This window comes from Medicago truncatula, unplaced genomic scaffold, assembly GCF_003473485.1.
Source record: "Medicago truncatula cultivar Jemalong A17 unplaced genomic scaffold, MtrunA17r5.0-ANR MtrunA17Chr0c03, whole genome shotgun sequence".
Classification (NCBI taxonomy): domain Eukaryota; kingdom Viridiplantae; phylum Streptophyta; class Magnoliopsida; order Fabales; family Fabaceae; genus Medicago; species Medicago truncatula.
This window is the reverse complement of record NW_024340364.1, coordinates 250,784-275,140: the sequence shown is the minus strand read 5'-3', so window position 1 is coordinate 275,140 and position 24,357 is coordinate 250,784. Positions and strand designations below refer to the sequence as shown.

Genomic DNA, 24,357 nt, shown 5'->3' with positions numbered 1-24,357 from the left:
TTTTGGAAAAAAGAGGTGCAACACAAGGACTTCCTAGGAGGTCACCCATCCTAGTATTACTCTCGCCCAAGCACGCTTAACTGCGGAGTTCTGATGGGATCCGGTGCATTAGTGCTGGTATGATCGCACCTGAGAGTAAAGCGTTGTACTTGTATATATGCATTTCTAAGTTTATTTTTAAAAAAAGACGTCAAACTACGCTAATTAACGAATAGAGTTTTAGGTTGCGTAAATTAACGGAAAAAATGAAATACAATCGAAGTTTATTTTTCAAAAATGACGTAAAATTTTGGCAAAAAGAGGTGCAACACAAGGACTTCCCAGGAGGTCACCCATCCTAGTACTACTCTCGCCCAAGCTAGCTTAACTGCGGAGTTCTGATGGGATCCGGTGCATTAGTGCTGGTATGATCGCACCTGAGAGTAAAGCGCTGTAATTGTATATATGCATTTCTAAGTTTATTTTTCAAAAAAGACGTCGAACTACGCTAATTAACGAATAGAGTTTTAGGTTGCGTAAATTAACGGAAAAAATGAAATACAATCGAAGTTTATTTTTCAAAAACGACGTAAAATTTTGGCAAAAAGAGGTGCAACACAAGGACTTCACAGGAGGTCACCCATCCTAGTACTACTCTCGCCCAAGCACGCTTAGCTGCGGAGTTCTAAAGGGATCCGGTGCATTAGTGCTGGTATGATCGCACCTGAGAGTAAAGCGTTGTAATTGTATATATGCATTTCAAAGTTTATTTTTCAAAAAAGACGTGAAACTACGCTATTTAACGAATAGAGTTTTAGGTTGCGTAAATTAACGGAAAAATGAAATACAATCGAAGTTTATTTTTCAAAAACGACGTAAAATTACGCTAATTAACAAAAAGAACAAGAAATTTTGGCAAAAAGAGGTGCAACACAAGGACTTCCCAGGAGGTCACCCATCCTAGTACTACTCTTGCCCAAGCACGCTTAACTACGGAGTTCTCATGGGATCCGGTGCATTAGTGCTGGTATGATCGCACCTGAGAGTAAAGCGTTGTACTTGTATATATGCATTTCTAAGTTTATTTTTCAAAAAAGACGTCAAACTACGCTAATTAACGAATAGAGTTTTAGGTTGCGTAAATTAACGGAAAAAATGAAATACAATCGAAGTTTATTTTTCAAAAACGACGTAAAATTTTGGCAAAAAGAGGTGCAACACAAGGACTTCCCAGGAGGTCACCCATCCTAGTACTACTCGCGCCCAAGCACGCTTAACTGCGGAGTTCTGATGGGATCCGATGCATTAGTGCTGGTATGATCGCACCTGAGAGTAAAGCGTTGTAATTGTATAAATGCATTTCTTAGTTTATTTTTCAAAAAAGACGTCAAACTACGCTAATTAACGTATAGAGTTTTAGGTTGCGTAAATTAACGGAAAAAAATGAAATACAATCAAAGTTTATTTTTCAAAAACGACGTAAAATTACGCTAATTAACAAAAAGAACAAGAAATTTTGGAAAAAAGAGGTGCAACACAAGGACTTCCTAGGAGGTCACCCATCCTAGTATTACTCTCGCCCAAGCACGCTTAACTGCGGAGTTCTGATGGGATCCGATGCATTAGTGCTGGTATGATCGCACCTGAGAGTAAAGCGTTGTAATTGTATAAATGCATTTCTAAGTTTATTTTTCAAAAAAGACGTCAAACTACGCTAATTAACGTATAGAGTTTTAGGTTGCGTAAATTAACGGAAAAAAATGAAATACAATCAAAGTTTATTTTTCAAAAACGACGTAAAATTACGCTAATTAACAAAAAGAACAAGAAATTTTGGAAAAAAGAGGTGCAACACAAGGACTTCCTAGGAGGTCACCCATCCTAGTACTAGTCTCGCCCAAGCACGCTTAACTGCGGAGTTCTATTGGGATCCGATGCATTAGTGCTGGTATGATCGTGCCTGAGAGTAAAGCGTTGTAATGGTTTGGAGAAGTGGCTTATTATCCACACCTTTTAAAATTGTCTTTCGTATACGACAAAAATTTATGTTGATGCAGCTGCAGGTGGAGCTTTGATGAATAAAACTTACACAGCAACATATGATTTGATCGAGGGCATGGTACAAAACCACTATCAGTGGACAAGTGAGAGAGTCATCACTGCTTCTTCACCCTCTAAAAAAGAGGCAGGTATGTACAAAATTTCCTCCCTTGATCATCTAACTGCTAAGGCAGGTATGGCGAGCTGCGACGTGGAACTCGCAAGGCGAGGGAAAATGGTTCGCGAGGCGAGCGATGAACTTCATCCCTCGCGAGGCGAGGATCATCGTTCGCGAGGGCGAGGGAAAATGCTTTGATTGAAGATATGGCCCAGAATCACTACCAATGGACCAACGAAAGAGCCATCACCGCCTCTACACCCTACAAAAAGGGGGCAGGTATTTACGAGGTCTCTGATTATGATCACCTTGCCGCTAAGGTCGATGCATTAACTCAAAAATTTGAAAATTCAATGTTAATCCTGTCACACCTTCTCCTACATCTCCTCCTTGTGAAATCTGTGGTATATTTGGTCATATTGGTGTTGATTGTCAGTTATGTAGTGCTACTAATAGTATTGAGCAATTGAACTATGCTCAATACAACCAAGGAACGAGGCCAAAGCAGAACTTTTACAAAAACCCTCAAGGTTCCTATGGGCAAGTAGCACCACCTGGCTATACAAACAACCAGAGGGTGGCTCAGAAATCAAGTCAATGCCATTTCTTGTGGGGGTAGTAAGTTAGAAGAGACCGTTGCTAAAGCCAAAAGTATTAAGGGAGAGAGTGTTAGGCTTTTGGGTAAGAAAGATGTGATAGAAAGTGAGAAACCGCTTGATAAGAACAAAGCCCTTTCCCCATTAAGGCTTACTAAGCTTAACTTGGAGGCTCAATTCGATAAGTTCGTCAACACCCTTAAGAAAATCTGCATTAAGATTCCCCTTGCGCAAGCTTTGTCTCGAATGCCTCTATATGCCAAGTTTATAAAAGAAATTTTTTCAAAGAAAAAAGCTATAGACCACAAAGAGACAATAGCTTTGACTAGGGAAAGTAGTGCAATCATCAAGAAGCAACCCCAAAAGCTTAGAGATCCAGGTAGTTTTGCCATCCCTTGTGTGATAGGAAAAGAAACCGTAGACAAAGCCTTGTGCGACTTAGGAGCTAGTGTTAGTTTGTTGCCTTTATCCCTCTTTAAAAATATGGGAATAGGAGAGTTGAAACCTACCGAGATGACATTGAAGTTAGCCGATCGTTCCGTTATCCCCATAGTTGGATATATTGAGGACATCCCCATTAAGATAGAAGGAATATACATCCCGACTGACTTTGTGGTTGTTGACATCGAGGAAGACCATGATTGCCCTATGATTCTAGGAAGACCCTTCCTCGCCACTGCAGGTGCTATAGTTGATGTTCAGAATGGTAGGATAGTTTTTCAAGTGAGTGATGATATGGTAGGAATTGAGTTCGACAATGTTATGAAAGGTCCCGCCCTTTATTATTTCAATATGATTAAACAACATGATGTGAAAGAACGCTTTTTAGTGTCATCTACACAATACGATCTCTTTGATCCTTTCTAATGGACACTTTCTAACGTGAAACTAATGACTATAAAGAAGCACTTCGTGGGAGGCAACCCACGCATTTAACCGCTTTTGTTTGTTTCTTTTTTGTTATTTTAAGTTGTTTTGTAGGTAATTGTCCGAGTATGATTCAAGAAAACGGAAAATTTTGAAGCCCCGTCATCTAGAACCTTGGCACGGCCCGTGCTTACACTAGCACGGCCGTGCCACATCTTGCCAAGCAAAAACCATGCCGCATTCTGTAACGCCCTCTTTGAATTATTTGATTTATTTAATTATTTAATTGAGTCTAAAATTTATTAAGAAGAGTTTAATATATATTTATTTGATTATATGATTTATTAAGTTGCTTATGTTGTTATTTAATAGAATAAGATTTGAAAATAGAAATAAGATTGAGTTGAGAGTTTGTTATGAGATTTTAGAAAGTTTTGGGGGAGAAAGAGAAATAAGATAAAATAGAAAAAGGGTTATAAATAGAAGAAACTTAGTTTAGAAAAAACATAACGTACCATCAATTTTGGAGAAAAGGGAGAAAAAGCCAAGAGAAGAGCAAGAGACCTAGGATTGCTGCGATTTTGAGTTATAAGGTAAGGGTGGGACTAACATTCAATAATCTTGAGTCTATGATTCTGAAAATTGTATTTAACATGTTGTAGGTTTAGTTTTTGAGAATTTGAGAATTAGGGTTAAGAGTGATGATTGTGATGATTTTGAATGAAAGTGAAGTTGAATAATATAGGTTGCTTTTTCTGATTTTTCTTTTCATCTCTGCCCCGAATTTGAAATGAAAACTGGTATTGAATGGTACATAATTGGTCTTAGGTCATAACACGAAAGTTGTAGGTATGGATGTTAGATTTCTAATGTCGTTGGTCTGACGTCAAAACGATTTATAGAACTTGAGTTATGGTCAAATTACTGCACGTAGGTCACAGTGAATTTTTATGAATTTCAGCACAACTTTATCCGAATTTGAAATGAAAACTGGTATTGATTGGTACAGAATTGGTCTTAGGTGTAAACATGAAAGTTGTAGGTATGGATTTTAGCTTTCTAATGCCGTTGGTTTGACTTCAAAAGGATTTATAGAATTTGAGTTATGGTCAAATTCTGAACGTAGGTCACAGTGAATAATTGATTATGATTGATGAATTAGTATATGTATGTATATGTTTGTGAATACGATATTGTCCATGATTGATGAAGTGTTATATGTATATATGATGTTTTAAGATGTTGATTACCATTTGATGTTGTTTATATTGTGATATAATTGTATACGCAATACTTGAATTATATATGAATATTTGAGATATTGATGACTTGCATTTGATATTGTTATATCATGTTGTTTTGCATACTGTCTATGTTGCTGTTTGTTATTTAACTAAGCTGCATGAGTCGGTCTAAGTTGATTAAGATGATGAGGTTCCAAATTATTGGATTATATAAGAGGTTGTCGATTTAAGATGTTTAAGAAGTCGAGTCCATGCATTAACATTTCAGCGATAGGGGCTTGATGCTCTGGAGTATATTAATACTCAAATAGCGATGGGGGCTTGATGCTCTGTATTGATACCACATGCATATAAGAGGTCTAAGTTGCATAGTCGAGTTGGAGTCGCATTTGTCGAGTCAAAAGTGTTAAGTTGTCAAGTTGTTTAAGTTGTGATTCTTTATTTGAACTATTAATGATGTGATATATGATATATTATTATCAATGATGAATATTATGATGTTTTCATGTTGTTAAATATAATTTATTGAATTATATGTTTAATATTATTGTTTTGTGAAATCTCACCCCTTCTAAATGTTGCCTACCATGGGTAACTTGCAGGTAACCAAGAATAATTGATGTCGTGTGAGGTTTCCCTCTCGTGTGTCTTAGGTGTTCTGATACGTAACGGGATGGGATTTTGTTGTGGCTATTTTCTATTCCTTTACGTATTGCTTATGTTTTTACATGACTATGATTTAATTTGGATTTTTAAGAGATGTTTTAATGAGGTATTCGTGCCAAAGACTATTTTAGATGTTGAATAAATTCCGCTGCGAAGTATTAAATATTATGTTATTGATTTATGAAGGATAAATAGTTATTTATTCCATTTATGATTTTTGAAAAGAAGCGTGACATTCCGTTTATGTTGAGAACTCTGATTATTTAAATGAAATTTTTACGTTGGGAAAACGGGGTGTTACACATTCCAAGAAGTTGGCACGGTCCGTGCTAAGGTTGGCACGGCCGTGCCCGACCATCAGGTAAGAATAACCACATCTTTTGGCCTTCTTCTTCCTTCACTCTCAACCACAAACATCTCTCCACCTTCAAACTTCTCTCTAAAACCGCCATAACCACAAACCCTCAAACCTCCATATCTACCTCAAAACCTCACCAATTCACACAATTTCTCCACCCAATCAATCACAAACACCATTCCACTCATAACCCCCCATTCAGAAACAACTTTCATCCATCCAAACCAACATCACCCAAATTCATAACCTCCAGAAAAAAAACAGAAATTCTTCACCAACCTCCACAACCCAACTCCTAAAACGCACTTCAACCTTCAACACATCACTAAACCAACTTTTTTCACCAAAACAACCCCAAAACCAAACTATCACCATCACCACCAAGGTCAAGGCAATGGTTTCAAAGAGAAGTGGAAAAGAAGTTGCAAGCTCATCAGGGGGCCCTCCTCCAAAGAAGAAAACACAAGCCAAGAATCATGGCATAATCTTTAGGGACAATAAGCAAATATCTAAACATTTACATCCTTGCAGGTACCCTGATAATTATGACTTGAATAAGCTAGGTCTTAAAGACAATGTGTTTAAACTGCTAGGAAGGTTAGGATAGGTTGATATGTTGAGACCTATGAGAGGGTATGAGTATTTCACCTATGAATTTTTAAGTTCTATTGTTTTTACGAAAGATAGGTTGAATTTTGATAACCCTAACCATATAGTTTCTTTCCGGCTTATGAATATTGATTATGAGATGTCTATTCAACACTTCTGTGATGAAATGGGCTTCACAAATGCAGGGTTCATCCACGACTCTTGGAATCAGAATCTAAAGTCGGTTGACTATCAACCTGCCGCCTTTTGGGAACGAATTACCGGTCTTGAGCAGTTTAACACACATGCCATCAAAGCTAGCAACATTCACAACCCTGTACTTAGATACCTTCAAAGGGTTATGGCTTGCACTATTTGGGGAAGGAGTGAATTAGGGAACACTAGGAGCGATGAACTCTTCATGTTATGGGCTATGCTACACAACCACTGTAACACCCCGTTTTCCCAATATACAAATTTCTTAAACATTTATCAGAGTAAAAACCATAAACGGGATATCACATAGAAACGTAATCCAAAAACAGTTAAATAATAATTTAACTTCCACATAATATCTTAACATAGCAGTGGAATATTAGTTCAGAAGTCATAAATCAATTTGGAACGCAGGCCCCAACAAAGTATCTCAAAAGAGTTAATCAAAACAGAAATTATCATAGCAGTTCATGTAAAAGAATGAAGCATGTTATAGCATATAACCCCATCCCGTTACGTATCAGAGCGACCTAGACGACACAGAGAAGGCAAGGCCACTCACGACGACAACTGCACACTAAGCACGATCACCTGCAAGTTACCCATACGAAGGGCAACATTTTCAAGCAGAAGGGGTGAGATTTCATAATCAAATAACATTAATCAATGTAATTGCGAATCATAAATTAACATCATAATCATTCCTTAAATAACATTGCATAATTGCTAAACAGTTATAACATCATCATATATCCAATTATCATGAACAACATAACATATTCGATAACCACTTATCACATAATCACGTAATCATTCATTATCAACAAGGCATCTTAATCATGACAATGCGACAATGCTCTTAGACTCCTTATATGCATGTGGTACCAATCGTCATCATAAGTATTAATATATTTTAATCGTACGGAGGACAAAGCTCCTATAAAACGTGCGGAGGACAAAGCTCCTAATATTCGTGGTGAGGACTAAGCTCAATGAGATGCTATGCATGGACACTTATGAACAAAACATCGTAATCAACATATCAACATGCATCCAATAATTTGCAGCTAACTTCATCATATACTTATGCACTTAGTTAAATAACGGAAGCAGCATAAACAGGTCACATAAACGAGATGATATTATTATATCAATAACACATAAGTTGCATCATTATCAAGCTTTCATATCTTGCATGAATATACAATACATTAGTTCATGTCCAATTAATATCAACATAACTTAAACAAATCTACAGACTGCATTAAACGTCATCACTAGGTCTTATTACTAGTTAGGGGTTCACTCTAGATCAACACGTGCGACACAGATCGCACAAACATACAAGCAACTGCATCCTGGCTGTGCTCGCGAGGTGAGAGTTCTTACTCGCCATGGCGAGTACCACTCATCTCCCAAACTAGTGTTGTTCTGGGTTCAATCTGATCCTACATTCATTCCTAATCAACATTAGGTATGTTCAGGCACTCTAAGGCATCCAAGGTCCAACTAAAAAGGTCGAAACACAAAATATGACATGCTCTCTGCCTAAGCTCACGAGGCGAGGAAGGGTTGCTCGCCATGGCGAGTTGCACCAAACAACTCGCGAGGCGAAGGGAAAGGGCTCGCGTGGCGAGCGATGAAGTTCATCACTCGCGAGGCGAGGATCATCCCTCGCCGTGGCGAGCGATGAACAAAAGCACGGGCAGACTACGGGTTTTCTCGAAAATCCATCAAACAACATGGTTCAAAGCCTAATTTTGATTCCATAATCCATCCTACACATGTTCTAAGGTTAAAGGACGGTTTCTACGTCAATCTAATCAAGTTTTACCGTTTGATCATCAATTTTTAGGGTTTTGACCTAATTTCCAAACTTTTCTAAATCAATCCTAACTTTGTCATTTAATCATCAAAATTACAACAATCAACGTTATTGAATTATTAGTCTCACCCTTACCTTGTTTGAAGAAAATCGCAGCACTCTTCCTTGGTTTCTCTAGACTTGGCTTTTTCTCCCTTTTTCTCCAAAACAGTCGTACGTACAATGTTTTTCTAAAACTAGGTCTAACCTTTATATACCTCTTCTTAATTACTTATCTTATCTCACTTTCTCCCCCAAAACTATCTAAAATATCAAAACAGCCCTCAACTAAATATTTTATATTATTTTCAAATCTTTATTTTATTTAACAATAAAATAATTCTCATATCCTTATCAAATCTTCCAAAACTCATAACTCATCACGTCATCGATCAAATCATCATAAATCATCAAGACAAACCAAAATCATGCATATATTATATAATTATAATATAATCACCTAAACTCGATTAAATAAACGATTAAACGAAAGTGGGCGTTACAACTCTCCCCCACTTAAAAGATTTTCGTCCTCGAAAATTTACCTCAAGCAAACAACTCTGGATAAGACTCCAGCATCTTACTCTCAAGCTCCCACGTCAAGCTTTCACCAGTCGCTCCCGTCCAAACGACTCTCACGAGAGGTATCTCCTTGCCTCTCAACGTCTTCACTTTACGATCATCAATCCTCACCGGTAAAGTCTCTACCGTAAGGTTGTCTCTAACTTGCACATCATCACTTTGGATTACATGAGATGGATCCGGAACATACTTTCGAAGTTGCGACACATGGAAAACGTTGTGCAAATTCGAAAGATGCGGCGGTAAACCCACTCGGTAAGCCACCGTTCCAACTCTTTCCAATATCTGATACGGACCAATGAACTTCGGGGTCAACTTCTTTGACTTCAAAGCACGTCCTACACCAGTCATAAGAGTGACTCTCAAAAACACGTGGTCTCCTTCTTGAAACTCAAGATCTTTCCTACGCTTATCATGATAACTCTTTTGTCGACTCTACGACGCTTTCATTTTCTCTTGGATCATCTGAACTTTCTCAGTAGTTTGCTGAACAATCTCTGGTCCTAAGACCACTCTTTCACCTGACTCAAACCAGCACAACGGAGTTCTGCATCTCCGACCATATAAAGCCTCGAAAGGTGCCATTCCAATACTTGAATGATAACTATTATTGTATGTGAACTCGATCAACGGAAGATGACTATCCCAAGTTCCTCCTTGCTCAAGAACACAAATTCTCAACAAATCCTCTAGCGACTGAATTGTCCTCTCCGACTGACCATCTGTTTGTGGATGATACGCCGAACTCAATCTCAACTTCGAACCCAAAGCCTCTTGCAAACTTTTCCAAAATCTAGAAGTAAATCTTGGATCTCCATCTGACACAATGCTCGAAGGAACACCATGCAACTTCACAATCTCCTTGATATAAATCTCTGCCAACTGGGCAACAGGGAAACTAATATTAATCGGTAGAAAATGAGCCGACTTCGTCAATCTATCAACAATAACCCAAATTGCGTCGTTCCCTCTAGGAGTATTTGGTAAAGTCGTCACAAAATCCATGGATATACTATCCCATTTCCATTCTGGCACATCTAAAGGTACCATCATTCCAGCAGGTTTCTGATGCTCAACTTTCGACTTCTGACAAACTAAACAGGAATACACAAACTGTGCCACATCTCGTTTCAAACCAGACCACCAGAAAATCTTCTTTAAATCATGATACATCTTCGTAGCTCCCGGATGAATACTCAAGCTACTCCTGTGACTCTCTTCAAGAATCATCTTCTTAATCTCTTCATTGTCTGGGATACAAATTCTTCCTCGGAATCTCAACACACCTTGATTGTCGATTTTAAAATCACTGTCTTCAGTCTGATCTCTAGCAACCAACAAGTCCACAAACTTCACATCAACTTTCTGTGCTTCCTTGATACTTTTCAGGAATTCGCTATCAATCTTCAGCATACCCAATTTCACACTCTGAGGTGACCATTGGCAAACCAAACTCATATCTCTAAACTGTTCAAGCAATTCGAACTCTCTGACCATCATAGCGGACATATGCAATGTCTTCCTACTCAAGGCATCTGCAACAACATTAGCTTTACCTGGATGATAATTCAAACCAAAGTCATAATCTTTCAACAATTCAAGCCATCTTCGCTGTCTCATATTCAATTCCTTCTGATCGAACAAATACTTCAAACGCTTGTGATCACTAAACACCTCAAATCTCGAACCATACAAGTAATGTCTCCATATCTTCAATACAAAAACTACGGCCGCGAACTCGAGATCATGCGTAGGATAATTCTTCTCATGAATTCTCAACTGTCTTGAAGCATAAGCTACCACTTTACCTTCTTGCATAAGTACACCTCCTAAACCCAACTTGGACGCATCACAATATACCACAAAAGGTTCATCTGACTTCGGCAAAATTAACACTGGAGCAGTCGTCAAACGCTTCTTCAATTCACTGAAACTGTTCTCACAATGGACGTCCCACACAAAAGTTTTACCTTTACAAGTCAACTGCGTTAGCGGAAGAGCTAACTTAGAAAACCCTTCAATAAACCTTCTATAGTAACCAGCTAAACCCAAGAAACTTCTAATCTCTGTAACAGACTTAGGAGTCTCCCATTGCAATACCGCTTCAACTTTAGACGGATCCACTGCAATACCATCACCAGAAATAACATGGCCTAGAAAACTCACTTCTTTCAACCAGAATTCACACTTAGACAATTTAGCATAAAGTTTCTTCTCTTTCAACACTTGCAAGACAATCTTCAGATGCTCAGCATGTTCTTCTTCAGTCTTGGAGTAAATCAAAATATCATCGATAAACACAACCACAAACCGATCCAAAAATGCATGAAAGAGCGATTCATATACTCCATAAACACTCCAGGTGCATTGGTAACACCAAAAGGCATAACTTTATATTCATAGTGACCATAACGCATTCTGAAAGCTGTCTTCTGCATATCCTCATCCTTTACTTTAATCTGGTGATAACCTGATCTCAAATCAATCTTGCTGAAAACTCGTGCACCCACTAACTGATCCATCAAATCATCAATTCTCGGAAGTGGATACCTATTCTTGATAGTTACCTTGTTCAACTGTCGATAATCAATACATAGCCTCATACTACCATCTTTCTTCTTTACTAACAAAACCGGCGCTCCCCAAGGTGAAACACTTGGTCTAACAAACTTCTTCTCAAGCAAGTCCTCCAACTGTTTCTTCAACTCAGATAACTCGGAAGCAGACATACGATAAGGTGCCATCGAGACCGGCTTCGTTCCAGGAACAAGATCAATAGAAAACTCAACTTCTCTCTCTGGAGGCACATCAGGAATCTCATCTGGAAAAACTTCAGGAAAATCACACACCACCGGTAACCTATCAATCACTGCTTGATTCTCAAAAGATAAAGTAGCCATTAACGAAAACATCAAGATACCGTCGCGTTCCAGTTGCTTCAGCTGCTTAGTAGATAAAAACTCTGCACCACTTTCCTCTTCGACGGAAGAGAAATGCACTAACTTGCTAAAACAATTAATAAGAACGTGGTTGTACCCTAACCAGTTCATACCCAGAATTAGATCCATACCGCTCAAAGGTAGACAAACTAAATCCATTTCGAAATCACGACCAAACATAGACAAAGGATATTTCAAACATACGAGAGAAGTAGTCACCGAACCCTTAGCTGGAGTTTCGACAACCATCTCTCCATTCATATCAGACAAATCAAGACCCAAAGCAGAAACACAATCGAAAGCAATAAAACAATGCGTAGCACCAGTATCAATAATAGCAACTAAAGGAGTATTATTAATGTAGCAAGTACCTCTGATCAAACGATCCTCGTTCTCTGTCTGAGTACCAGTCAAAGCAAAGACTCTACCAGTAGTCGGCGCCCTCTTAGGCTGAGTACACTGTGAACTAATGTGACCCTCTCCATTGCAGTTAAAACACACAATGTCCGTACGCTTGCATACAGCTACAATATGACCTTTCTTGCCACACCGAACACACTTCTTGATTTCTTCAGGGCAGACGTTGCTTTTGTGGCCTTTCCCACCACAATTGAAACACACAATCTCTGTAGCATCCTTCTTCTTAGGCCGCCTATCATCGACCATCCTCTGTTTCCCTTTATCAGCGGGGGCACTGTACGGCTTAGGACGACTCTGCTGTCCCTTGCCCTTCCTCTCATTCACTACCTTGTAGTGAGCCTTCGTATCCTCTTCATAGATCCTGCAGCTATTAACCAAATCCTGAAAAACTCTCAGCTGTTGGTATCCAATCTCCCTCTTGATGTCGGGCCTCAAACCGTTCTCGAACTTGATGCATCTCGAGAACTCAGCATTCTCAGTAGTATAGTGCGGGTAGAACTTTGACAGCTCCACAAACTTGGCAGCATACTCTGTCACAGACATGTTTCCTTGCTTCAACTCAAGGAACTCGATCTCCTTCTTCCCGCGAACATCTTCCGCACTTTCTGATCCTCAGTGCACTGCATAACCCGGAAAATCCTCTCAATCTCCTTAAGCCACGTCTGGGCTCGATCAGGGTCATAACGTCCTTTGAAAGTCTGAGGGTTCTTCTTCATGAACGTCTCCAACATCCTAGCTTCAGCGTTCGCACCAGCATTTGCGTTAGGTTGTTGTCCCACAGCTTGGGCAACAGCTTGTAGAGCAGCAGCTAACGCAGCATCGTTTCTTCCAGCCATTTCTGAGATTCTACAAAAGTAGCAACAACAACATAAGATAGTAATATAAATATTACTAAGACTCGACACGACTCTCTAATTGACCGGACGGACCGACCTGCTCTGATACCAATTTTAACACCCCGTTTTCCCAATATACAAATTTCTTAAACATTTATCAGAGTAAAAACCATAAACGGGATATCACATAGAAACGTAATCCAAAAACAGTTAAATAATAATTTAACTTCCACATAATATCTTAACATAGCAGCGGAATATTAGTTCAGAAGTCATAAATCAATTTTGAACGCAGGCCCCAACAAAGTATCTCAAAAGAGTTAATCAAAACAGAAATTATCATAGCAGTTCACGTAAAAGAATGAAGCATGTTATAGCATATAACCCCATCCCGTTACGTATTAGAGCAACCTAGATGACACAGAGAAGGCAAGGCCACTCACGACGACAACTGCACACTAAGCACGATCACCTGCAAGTTACCCATACGAAGGGCAACATTTTCAAGCAGAAGGGGTGAGATTTCATAATCAAATAACATTAATAAATGTAATTGCGAATCATAAATTAACATCATAATCATTCCTTAAATAACATTGCATAATTGCTAAATAGTTATAACATAATCATATATCCAATTATCATGAACAACATAACATATTCGATAACCACTTATCACATAATCACGTAATCATTCATTATCAACAAGGCATCTTAATCATGACAATGCGACAATGCTCTTAGACTCCTTATATGCATGTGGTACCAATCGTCATCATAAGTATTAATATACTTTAATCGTGCGGAGGACAAAGCTCCTATAAAACGTGCGGAGGACAAAGCTCGTAATATTCGTGGTGAGGACTAAGCTCAATGAGATGCTATGCATGGACACTTATGAACAAAACATCGTAATCAACATATCAACATGCATCCAATAATTTGGAGCTAACTTCATCATATACTTATGCACTTAGTTAAATAACGGAAGCAGCATAAACAGGTCACATAAACGAGATGATATTATTATATCAATAGCACATAAATTGCATCATTATCAAGCTTTCATATCTTGCATGAATATACAATACATTAGTTCATGTCCAATTAATATCAACATAACTTAAACTGTAACGCCCACTTTCGTTTAATCGTTATTTAATCGAGATTAGGCAATTATATGATAATTATATAGTATATGCATGATTTTGGTATGTTTTGATGATTTGATCGATGACGTGTTAAGTTATGAGTATTGAAGGATTTGATTATGATATGGGAATTATTTTATTGTTAAATAAAATAAAGATTTGAAAATAATATAAAATATTTAGTTGAGGGCTGTTTTGATATTTTAGATAGTTTTGGGGGAGAAAGTGAGATAAGATAAGTAATTAGAAAAAGATATAAATAGGAGAAGACCTAATATTTTAGAAACTCATTGTACGTGAAAACTTTTGGAAGAAGGGAGAAAAGCCAAGTCTAGAGGAATCAAGGTAGAGTGCTGCGATTTTCTTCATTCAAGGTAAGGGTGAGACTAGTAATTCAATAGCATTGATTGTTGTAATTCTGATGATTAATTGACAAAGTTAGGATTGATTTAGAAAAGTTTTGGAATTAGGTTAAAACCCTAAAAATTGATGATCAAACGGTAAAACTTGTTTAGATTGATGTAGAAACCGTCCTTTAACCTTAGAATATGTTTAGGATGAATTCTGGAATCAAAATTAGGCTTTGAACCATGTTGTGTGATGGATTTTTGAGAAAAACCCTAGTCTGCCCGTGCTTCTGTTCATCGCTCGCCACGGCGAGTGATGATCCTCGCCTCGCGAGCTCAGGCAGAGAGCATGTCATGTTTCGTGTTTCGACCTTTTTAGTTGAACCTTGTATACCCTTGAGTACCTGAACATACCTAGTATTGATTAGGAATGAATGTAGGATCAGAGGGAACCCAGAACGACCTTAGTTTGGGAGTTGAGTGGTACTCGCCATGGCGAGTAAGAGCTCTCGCCTCGCGAGTACAACCAGGATGAACTTGATTATGTGTTTGTGCAATCTGTGTCGCACTTGTTGATCAAGAGTGAACCCCTAACTGGTAATGAGACCTAGTGATGTTGTTTAATGCAGACTGTAGAGTTGTTTAAGTTATATCAATATTAATTGGTTAAGAACTATTGTATTGTACATTCATGCAAAATGAGAAGATGTGATAATAATGCAATTTATGTGCTATTGATATAATGATATCATCTTGATATGTGACTTGTTTATGCTGCTTCCGTTGTTTAACTAAGTGCATAAGTATATGATGAAGTTTAGCTCCAAATTATTGGATGCATGTTGATAAGTCGATTACGTTGTTTTGTTCATATGTGTCCATGCATAGCATATCATTGAGCTTTGTCCTCACCACGAAAATTAGGAGCTTTGTCCTCCGCACGTTTTATAGGAGCTTTGTCCTCCGCACGATTAAAGTATATTAATACTTATGATGACGATTGGTACCACATGCATATAAGGAGTCTAGGAGCATTGTCACATTGTCATGATTAAGATGCCTTGTTGATGATGAATGGATATGTGATTACGTGATAAGTGTTCATTGATTATGTTATGTTGTTTATAATGATTGGATATATGATTACGTGATAATTGTTTAGCATTTATGCAAAGTTAATAATGGAATGATTATGATGTTAATTTATGATTCGCAATTACATTGATTAATGTTATTTTATTATGAAATCTCACCCCTTCTGCTTGAAAATGTTGCCCTTCGTATGGGTAACTTGCAGGTGATCGTGCTTAGTGTGCAGTTGCTTCTGTGAGTGGCCTTGCCTCACTGTGTCGTCTAGGTCGCTCTGATACGTAACGGGATGGGGTTAATGCTATAACATGCTTCATTCTTTTACGTGAACTGCTATGATAATTTATGCTTGATAAACTCTTTTGAGATACTTGTTGGGGCCTGCGTGCCAAACTGATTTATGATTTCTGAACTAATACTCCGCTGCTATGTTAAGATATTATGTGGAAGTTAAATTATTATTTAACTGTTTTTGGATTACGTTTCTATGTGATATCCCGTTTATGGTTTTTACTCTGATAAATGTTTAAGAAATTTGTATATTGGGAAAACGGGGTGTTACATAAACAACTCTACAGACTGCATTAAACGTCATCACTAGGTCTTATTACTAGTTAGGGGTTCACTCTAGATCAAGACGTGCGACACAGATCGCACAAACATACAAGCAACTGCATCCTGGCTGTGCTCGTGAGGTGAGAGTTCTTACTCGCCATGGCGAGTACCACTCATCTCCCAAACTAGTGTTGTTCTAGGTTCAATCTGATCCTACATTCATTCCTAATCAACACTAGGTATGTTCAGGCACTCTAAGGCATCCAAGGTCCAACTAAAAAGGTCGAAACACAAAATATGACATGCTCTCTGCCTAAGCTCGCGAGGCGCGGAAGGGTTGCTCGCCATGGCGAGTTGCACCAAACAACTCACGAGGCGAAGGGAAAGGGATCGCGTGGCGAGCGATGAAGTTCATCACTCGCGAGGCGAGGATCATCCCTCGCCGTGGCGAGCGATGAACAAAAGCACGGGCAGACTACGGGTTTTCTCGAAAATCCATCAAACAACATGGTTCAAAGCCTAATTTTGATTCCATAATCCATCCTAAACATGTTCTAAGGTTAAAGGACGGTTTCTACGTCAATCTAATCAAGTTTTACCGTTTGATCATCAATTTTTAGGGTTTTGACCTAATTTCCAAACTTTTCTAAATCAATCCTAACTTTGTCATTTAATCATCAGAATTACAACAATCAACGTTATTGAATTATTACTCTCACCCTTACCTTGTTTGAAGAAAATCGCAGCACTCTTCCTTGGTTTCTCTAGACTTGGCTTTTTCTCCCTTTTTCTCCAAAACAGTCGTACGTACAATGTTTTTCTAAAACTAGGTCTAACCTTTATATACCTCTTCTTAATTACTTATCTTATCTCACTTTCTCCCCCAAAACTATCTAAAATATCAAAACAGCCCTCAACTAAATATTTTATATTATTTTCAAATCTTTATTTTATTTAACAATAAAATAATTCTCATATCCTTATCAAATCTTCCAAAACACATAACTCATCACGTCATCGATCAAATCATCATAAATCATCAAGACATACCAAAATCATGCATATATTATATAATTATAATATAATCACCTAAACTCGATTAAATAAACGATTAAACGAAAGTGGGCGTTACAACCACCCCGTTAACACTTGCTTTTACTTGCTTGACTACCTTTCGCATATAGGAAATAGATCCGATGGTAAGGGAGAAATAGTAGTTGGTGGTATCATCACATACATAGCTGGGCAACTAGGAGTGAGTGAGGACCAAGGGATAAACAAGATTGAGGGAAACAATAGGTTAAACATAGACACCCTTATCTCTATGAATTTCATAAAACCTCGACTCCTCTTTGTTTATACACTCAAACTCAACGTGCCCATTTTCATCTGACTGCCTAACCCATCTCGGACTAACACCAAGGTGGAAGAAAATTTGTTGTATGTTAATGATGACCCACAGGTGCATGTAGAACACAATAATGAAGACGAGGAAGGTGCGCACTTGCACCAAGAAGAGGAAGGTGCACAATTGCACCATGATGAGGAGTACCATGACCATGATGACGGGGAAACAAATGAAAATGCAAGATGGGCATGGATGCATACCGAGGTCGAGAGGATAAACACCGAGCAACAAAGGCAAGGTGTTGAATTGACGGGACTAAGGAATGATGTCCTAAGGGGAAACCGCATATCCGAAGAAAATAACCAAATACTTCGGAACATGATGCACCACTTTCACCTCCAAGGTCCTCCCTATGGACCTCAATGACAAAAATGTGAGCTTTTGTAACACCCCGTTTTCCCAACAGAAAAATTTCATAAAACATTTATCAGAGTAAGCATCATAGCAACGGGATATCACATATAAACGTAATCCAAAACAGTTAAATAATAATTTAACCAAATATCTTAAACATTGCAGCGGAATTTATATCATAATCCATAAAACGTTTTGGCACGCAGGCCCCATCAAAATAATCTCAAAAGAGTTAGTTCAATAAACAAATAGCATGTTATTCACGTAATAGAACGAAGCGTGCATAACATATAGCCCCATCCCATTACGTATCAGAGCGACCTAGACGACATAGTGAAGGCAAGGCCACTCACGACGGAAACTGCACACTAAGCATGATCACCTGCAAGTTACCCATACGAAGGGCAACATTTTGAAGCAGAAGGGGTGAGATTTCAAAACAAAATAATATTTATCAATGCAATTCGAATCATAAATTAACATTAACATCATAATCAATCTTGAATAACTTTGCATGTTTGATAAACAACTATCACGTAATCCCATCATCAATCATAGACAACTTTGCATATTCGATAAACAATTATCACGTATTCACATATTCGATCGTCATCAACAACATAGCATTATAGACATGACAATGTGACAATGCTCTTAGACTCCTTATATGCATGTGGTACCAATCGTCATCATAAGTATTAATATACTTTAAACGTGCGGAGGACAAAGCTCCTAATAAATCGTGCGGAGGACAAAGCTCATAATTATTGTGGTGAGGACTAAGCTCAATGAATGCTAATGCATGGACTCTATCAACAAAACATCGTAATCATCATATCGATATGCATCCAATAATTTGGAGCCAAACGTCATCTTAATCATCATATATAGACATTATGCACTTAGTTAAACAACAGCAGCAGCACAGTCAAGTCACAACAACGGATGATATCAATATATCAATTGCAATTCAATAGCATCATAATTATTTCATTCATATCTTACATAATGTATAATACATTAACTCATGCTCAATTAATATCAACATATCTTAGACAGCTTTACAGACTGCATTAAACGTCATCATTAGTGTTATACCCTGTTTTTGGACCTAAAAATACTGGGCCCAATTTCATTTCAAACTTTGTCAATTATCAAATTTCAACTGCACAGTTCAAATTGTCTCTGCCTCGCAGTGTTTTCAATCACAATTTTACCTATGTTTTTCTTGCATAAAACCTTTCGAAACGTCTTTACTTGTCTTGTAAGTCATTCAAAAGTGTCTCTGAATCATTACATTGCTTTTTCTACAGTTTATTTCAAAATTTGCAAAAAGTCGTACAGAAGGGTATTTTGGTCATTTCCTGCAGTGGGACCCATTTTCATCCTTGTGACTGTCTCTGAGTCTTTTCAGATTGATTTTTAACATTTCATCAGTAAACCTTGTTAAATTCATTTCAAACTTGCATCTGAGTCAGTGTCAAGTCAATTTGAATCTGTTTAGGTCATTTGTAGCTCTAGGGGCATTTTGGTCATTTCACACAAAATTTTGGCATAGAGAGGTTACTTTGAAGTACCTCATTTAAACCTTTGGTTCGTTTTAGTCCGTTTTGTCAATTTTATTTTTTGTTTCGCTTTACGTTTTGTCAGGTTACTAATTTTATTTCAATTTTATGTTTATTTTGCATTTTGGTCCTCAAAGAGGTCCAAAATTGCTTTTCAGTCCAGAACTTTTTATATTTTACATTTCAGTCCTTTTTGGTTAATTGCAGTTTAGTCCTTAAGTTTTTGTTTTTGCAGAAAGGTCCCAAATTCATTCCAAGTCCAAGGCCGTGCCATTTTCATACAAGTCCAGGTGTCACCTTTTCATTGGATCTCAAGTACACATGTCAGATTATAAATAGTGCACAGTGCCACACAGAGCCATGGATCACACGCCAACTCATAAACACAAACCCAATTCTTTCTCTCTCAGCAATTGAATCAAAACAGAAATTTCCCCAGAATTCCTCAAGAACACCAAGAACACAAAACCCTAACCGTTTCCAGAAATCAAAAAGTTCATCAGAAATCAACGAATTTCTCATCAATCCTCAGAGATTCGTGTGAATCTTCATCACTGGATTGAAGAGTCTCCTGCAATTCTAAGTGCGAGCTCACATTGAAGCAAGCTCAAGCACTGATCACAGGAATTCTCTCACGCAGATCTAAGAAGCAAGAAGCAAGCTCAAGCACGTAATCACAGAGAGAGAAGTAGAGAACGAATCGGAGAAGATGAAGAAACAGAACCGGTAAACCGATTTATTTTCGGTCCAGAGAAAATCAAAGATTCGTCAAAGAACATTCAAGTTTTCCGAAGATTTTCTCTATCAAAAGTTTCAACCAAAACTCAGGTAAAACTCATTTTTCTCTTTAAAAAGTTATAATCACGGTTAAACCTGCATGAAAACGAACAAACAGATCTAAATTTTCCAGAATCACAAAGATAAAGTCATAACCGTAAACACCGAAACCTAGATCCATAAGGATCCAAGTTTTGAAAGCAAGAACAAGCGCCAGAAAAGAGATAAACGACGAAGCGATGTAGATCCTTAAAAGATCTAAACGTTTTCTTTCAAAAAAATAAAAAAATTAATTTCAAAACCGTACGAAAATTTTCAGATCTACATCGTTTCAAGCTGTGTTTGAGAAGATCTTTGCTGGATTCGTGTTTAGGGTTAAAGGACGAATCATTTGATGTAAAAATCTTTGAGTTCTGGAAAAATTAGGTCACCGGAGGTGCAAGGTCTCGCCGGAGAAGATGAAGTTTCCGGCGGACCTTCAAGGTCTCCGCCGTAGCTTCATCCTCACCGGCGGTGAGTTTTTAGAGAGAGGCGAGAGAAGAGAGAAGTTTAGAGAGAAGTTTAGAGAGAGAAAGAGGTGAAAGAAATGAACTGGACCGGTGTCCATGTCCTTATATAGACGCCTGTTCATTTTGTCTTCATCTTGGACCGTAGGATCTAGGTTTTTTCATTTGAATGGCTGTGATGCTTTGTTTCCGTATGCTTGATCCGTGTTGCCATGCGCTGCTTGCTTTGAACCGTCAGATCTAGGTCTGGATCAATCTAACGCCCCTGAGGCCTTTGGATGATCCAGGCCCAGTGGGTTTTGGGTTGGGCTTAAGTTTCTTTCTACGTTTTTGTTTTTTTGCTATTTGCACTGTTTTCCTTGCTATCTGAACCTGTTGCTTGCTCACATTTTTTTTTTTTTACAAAAATTCCTAAAAATCCTAGTTGTTTCTTGATATATTTTTGGTATTTCTATGGTGTTTTGCATGTAAAAAAAAATGGTAAAATGGCATGAATTAATTTCCATGTGTTTTTACATTTTTGGTATTATTTTGGTTATGTTTTTATTCCTGACACTTTGATATGTGACATGAATAAATGATACCCAATCTTGTGATGAGTATGCCTCTAGTCATGTGCTTTTTTTGCTGTTTTTGGATATGATTTTGTAAATTTCTTGTTTTGCAAGCAACAAGTGTTTGTCTTAAGAAATAAAGTGTCAAATTCCTCTATGAATTTGGTGTGATACTTTGCTTGCATGTGTCTCTATTAATTTCATGTCATAGCTTGAAACCAAATCTCTTTCAAAATTGCCATGATGTGAGGATTATGAGTCACAAGCACATTTAGGTATCATATCAAATTTTTTTAGGTTTTTACCACTTTATTACTTTCTTTTTGCCATCCTTATGCAATTTCTTTTTGTTTATTTCCTACTATTTTGTGCTCTATGATTACTAACCATTTCATTTCATGTGCCATACATTTCATAGCATTTCACTATCTCCTTCACTTTCTTTAGCTTAGCATTTATTTTTGCAAGTTTTAATTCATTCGGTGATGTAATTGGATATCATTGGTTTGTAGCTTGGCAAAGAGGCCATAGAATGTATTTAGGTAATTTTTGTAATATGGACTATGGACACTATGACGCACCGGCACGCACACACTCACCCTAGATGTATGCCTAGGATTGTATGTGTAGATATGTGGCTAGGACTGCATGGTTAGATGAATGCTTAGGTTTAAACACTTAGAGAAAATCCAACTTTTTTCCAAAAATATGCAAACAAACTCGCTTCAAATATTTTTCATAAAAATGGAGTCAAAACTCCAACAACTTTTCACCTTTTATTTTCTTAATAAAATTCTCAACTAAATCTAATCATTTAGACCTTTTTGCAAAATCACTAAACAAACCCTCACTTTTTCATACTCTAATGCTCATGAAGCCTCTCAATCCCTTTCTTCAAAATCATTTTCAAAGTTTAAAATCAAACAATTAAAACAAAAAACAACAAGTCTTTTTAGCAAGAACTACGCCGGTTTTGATCCCGTAAAACGGTACGTAGGCAAGGGACTTTAACCCCTCCAAGCCGAAATAAAATCAAATTCTACTTCTTCTCACCCCCATTCTTCACTAATCACACCTTCATTTTTTTTACAAGTAGGCAATAAAAATAAAGCGTAGAAATCAATTTAGGAGAACGGCTCTTATGGAATACCATAATCGCTCCGGGTGCCTAACACCTTCCCTTAGCGAAAACGACCCCCGAATCTAGAACTTTTTAAGGGTTTTTTTCCTTTTACCCTTCCCAAGAAAAAAGAGAGATATCAACGGTCAAAAGGTTCAAGTCCAATTAATGGCTTGGCACCCAAAAACCATGATAACAGAAATGGCGACTTCACTGGGGAAATTTTTTTAGCGGGTCACGCCTAGTTTTCCTTAGTTTATATTTACGCTTTGTTTTATTACTTACATATGTGAATACTTGTTTATTTTCATTTGACGCGTGGGGTGAGAATATCAAAAGTCCTATACCCGGGCTGAGTGAACTTATGTTTAGGTAGAGATATAATCGACAATTCGGTCCGAGGGTTGCCTCGTGTATTGGATTATGCGATCAATCTCACATAGCTGAGGCATTTTGAAGGTGATATTGTCGGCGTGTGTTGTCATGCTTAGGCACTTCACTTTCAATTGTTCGACGAAGCTATGAACCGTAGTTACCAAACCCATCCTAGCCTTTTTAGGACGTAGTGCGGTGGCTAAATTGAGTGTTGTCTCAAACTTTAGTCGTCACGCGATACTACACTCAAACTAGACCTTCTCACAAATAATCATGGAACGGGTGTCGTCCTGTACTACCATGATATATGTGAGAGAAGTTGCAGTTTGGGAACTGTGTTAGAACCTTGGTTACTACTATCCAAAGCCTTAGTTCACCGGACGCCGTGTCCATCCGTGGCCCTGTTACTTTGAATCTCAACCCACCTTGTTCTTTGTAACTAAACAACACAATCATGCATACATGCATTCATGCATAAACATTTTTCATGCATTCATCGAAGGGCTTAAACAAATGGAAATTTTTGTAAATAATCACAGGTATGAAGAAGACTAAGTGCTACAAGTTCAAGGAAGTGGATTTGGTCAGTTTAAGAGAGTTGGCACTCAAGGTCAAGAGTCAAACAGGGTTCCGACTCCGGTATGGGGGATTGCTTACTTTGCTCCGAACCGATGTGGAAGAGAAGCTAGTGCACACTCTAGTGCAATTTTATGATCCGAGCTTCCGTTGCTTCACTTTCCCGGACTTCCAGTTGGTTCCTACTCTCGAGGCTTACTCCAATCTAGTGGGTTTACCTATAGCCGAGAAGACGCCTTTCACCGGTCCCGGGACTTCTCTTACTCCTCTGGTTATTGCTAAGGATCTCTACCTCAAGACTTCCGACGTCTCCAACCATCTTATTACCAAGTCTCACATCCGGGGGTTCACTTCGAAGTATCTTCTTGAGCAGGCTAATCTCAGTACTACTTGTCAGGATACACTCGAGGCTATTCTTGCTTTGCTTATCTACGGGCTCATTCTCTTTCCGAACCTCGACAACTTCGTGGACATGAATGCTATCGAGGTCTTCCATTCCAAGAACCCGGTTCCTACTTTGCTAGCGGATACCTACCACGCCATTCATGACAGGACTCTCAAGGGCCGTGGGTATATTCTTTGCTGCATATCTCTTTTGTATAGGTGGTTTATTTCGCACCTTCCGAGTTCCTTCCACGACAACTCGGAGAACTGGTCCTACTCGCAG

General features: G+C 38.1%; 7 non-coding genes across 7 annotated transcripts; all 7 read right to left on the bottom strand.

Moving 5' to 3' along the window:
* Positions 1–12: 12 nt before the first annotated feature.
* LOC120577852 (5S ribosomal RNA) lies at positions 13–131 on the bottom strand. Its single transcript, XR_005643816.1, has one exon. It is a non-coding gene; the product is annotated as a 5S ribosomal RNA (ribosomal RNA).
* Positions 132–299: 168 nt separating this feature from the next.
* Positions 300–418, bottom strand: LOC120577854 (5S ribosomal RNA). Its single transcript, XR_005643818.1, has one exon. It is a non-coding gene; the product is annotated as a 5S ribosomal RNA (ribosomal RNA).
* A 168-nt stretch (positions 419–586) lies between these two features.
* LOC120577853 (5S ribosomal RNA) lies at positions 587–705 on the bottom strand. The gene has a single exon (XR_005643817.1). It is a non-coding gene; the product is annotated as a 5S ribosomal RNA (ribosomal RNA).
* Positions 706–901: 196 nt separating this feature from the next.
* Positions 902–1,020, bottom strand: LOC120577847 (5S ribosomal RNA). Its single transcript, XR_005643811.1, has one exon. It is a non-coding gene; the product is annotated as a 5S ribosomal RNA (ribosomal RNA).
* Positions 1,021–1,188: 168 nt separating this feature from the next.
* On the bottom strand, positions 1,189–1,307 carry LOC120577851 (5S ribosomal RNA). Its single transcript, XR_005643815.1, has one exon. It is a non-coding gene; the product is annotated as a 5S ribosomal RNA (ribosomal RNA).
* A 198-nt stretch (positions 1,308–1,505) lies between these two features.
* LOC120577848 (5S ribosomal RNA) lies at positions 1,506–1,624 on the bottom strand. Its single transcript, XR_005643812.1, has one exon. It is a non-coding gene; the product is annotated as a 5S ribosomal RNA (ribosomal RNA).
* Positions 1,625–1,822: 198 nt separating this feature from the next.
* On the bottom strand, positions 1,823–1,941 carry LOC120577849 (5S ribosomal RNA). Its single transcript, XR_005643813.1, has one exon. It is a non-coding gene; the product is annotated as a 5S ribosomal RNA (ribosomal RNA).
* Between the last annotated feature and the right edge of the window lie 22,416 nt (positions 1,942–24,357).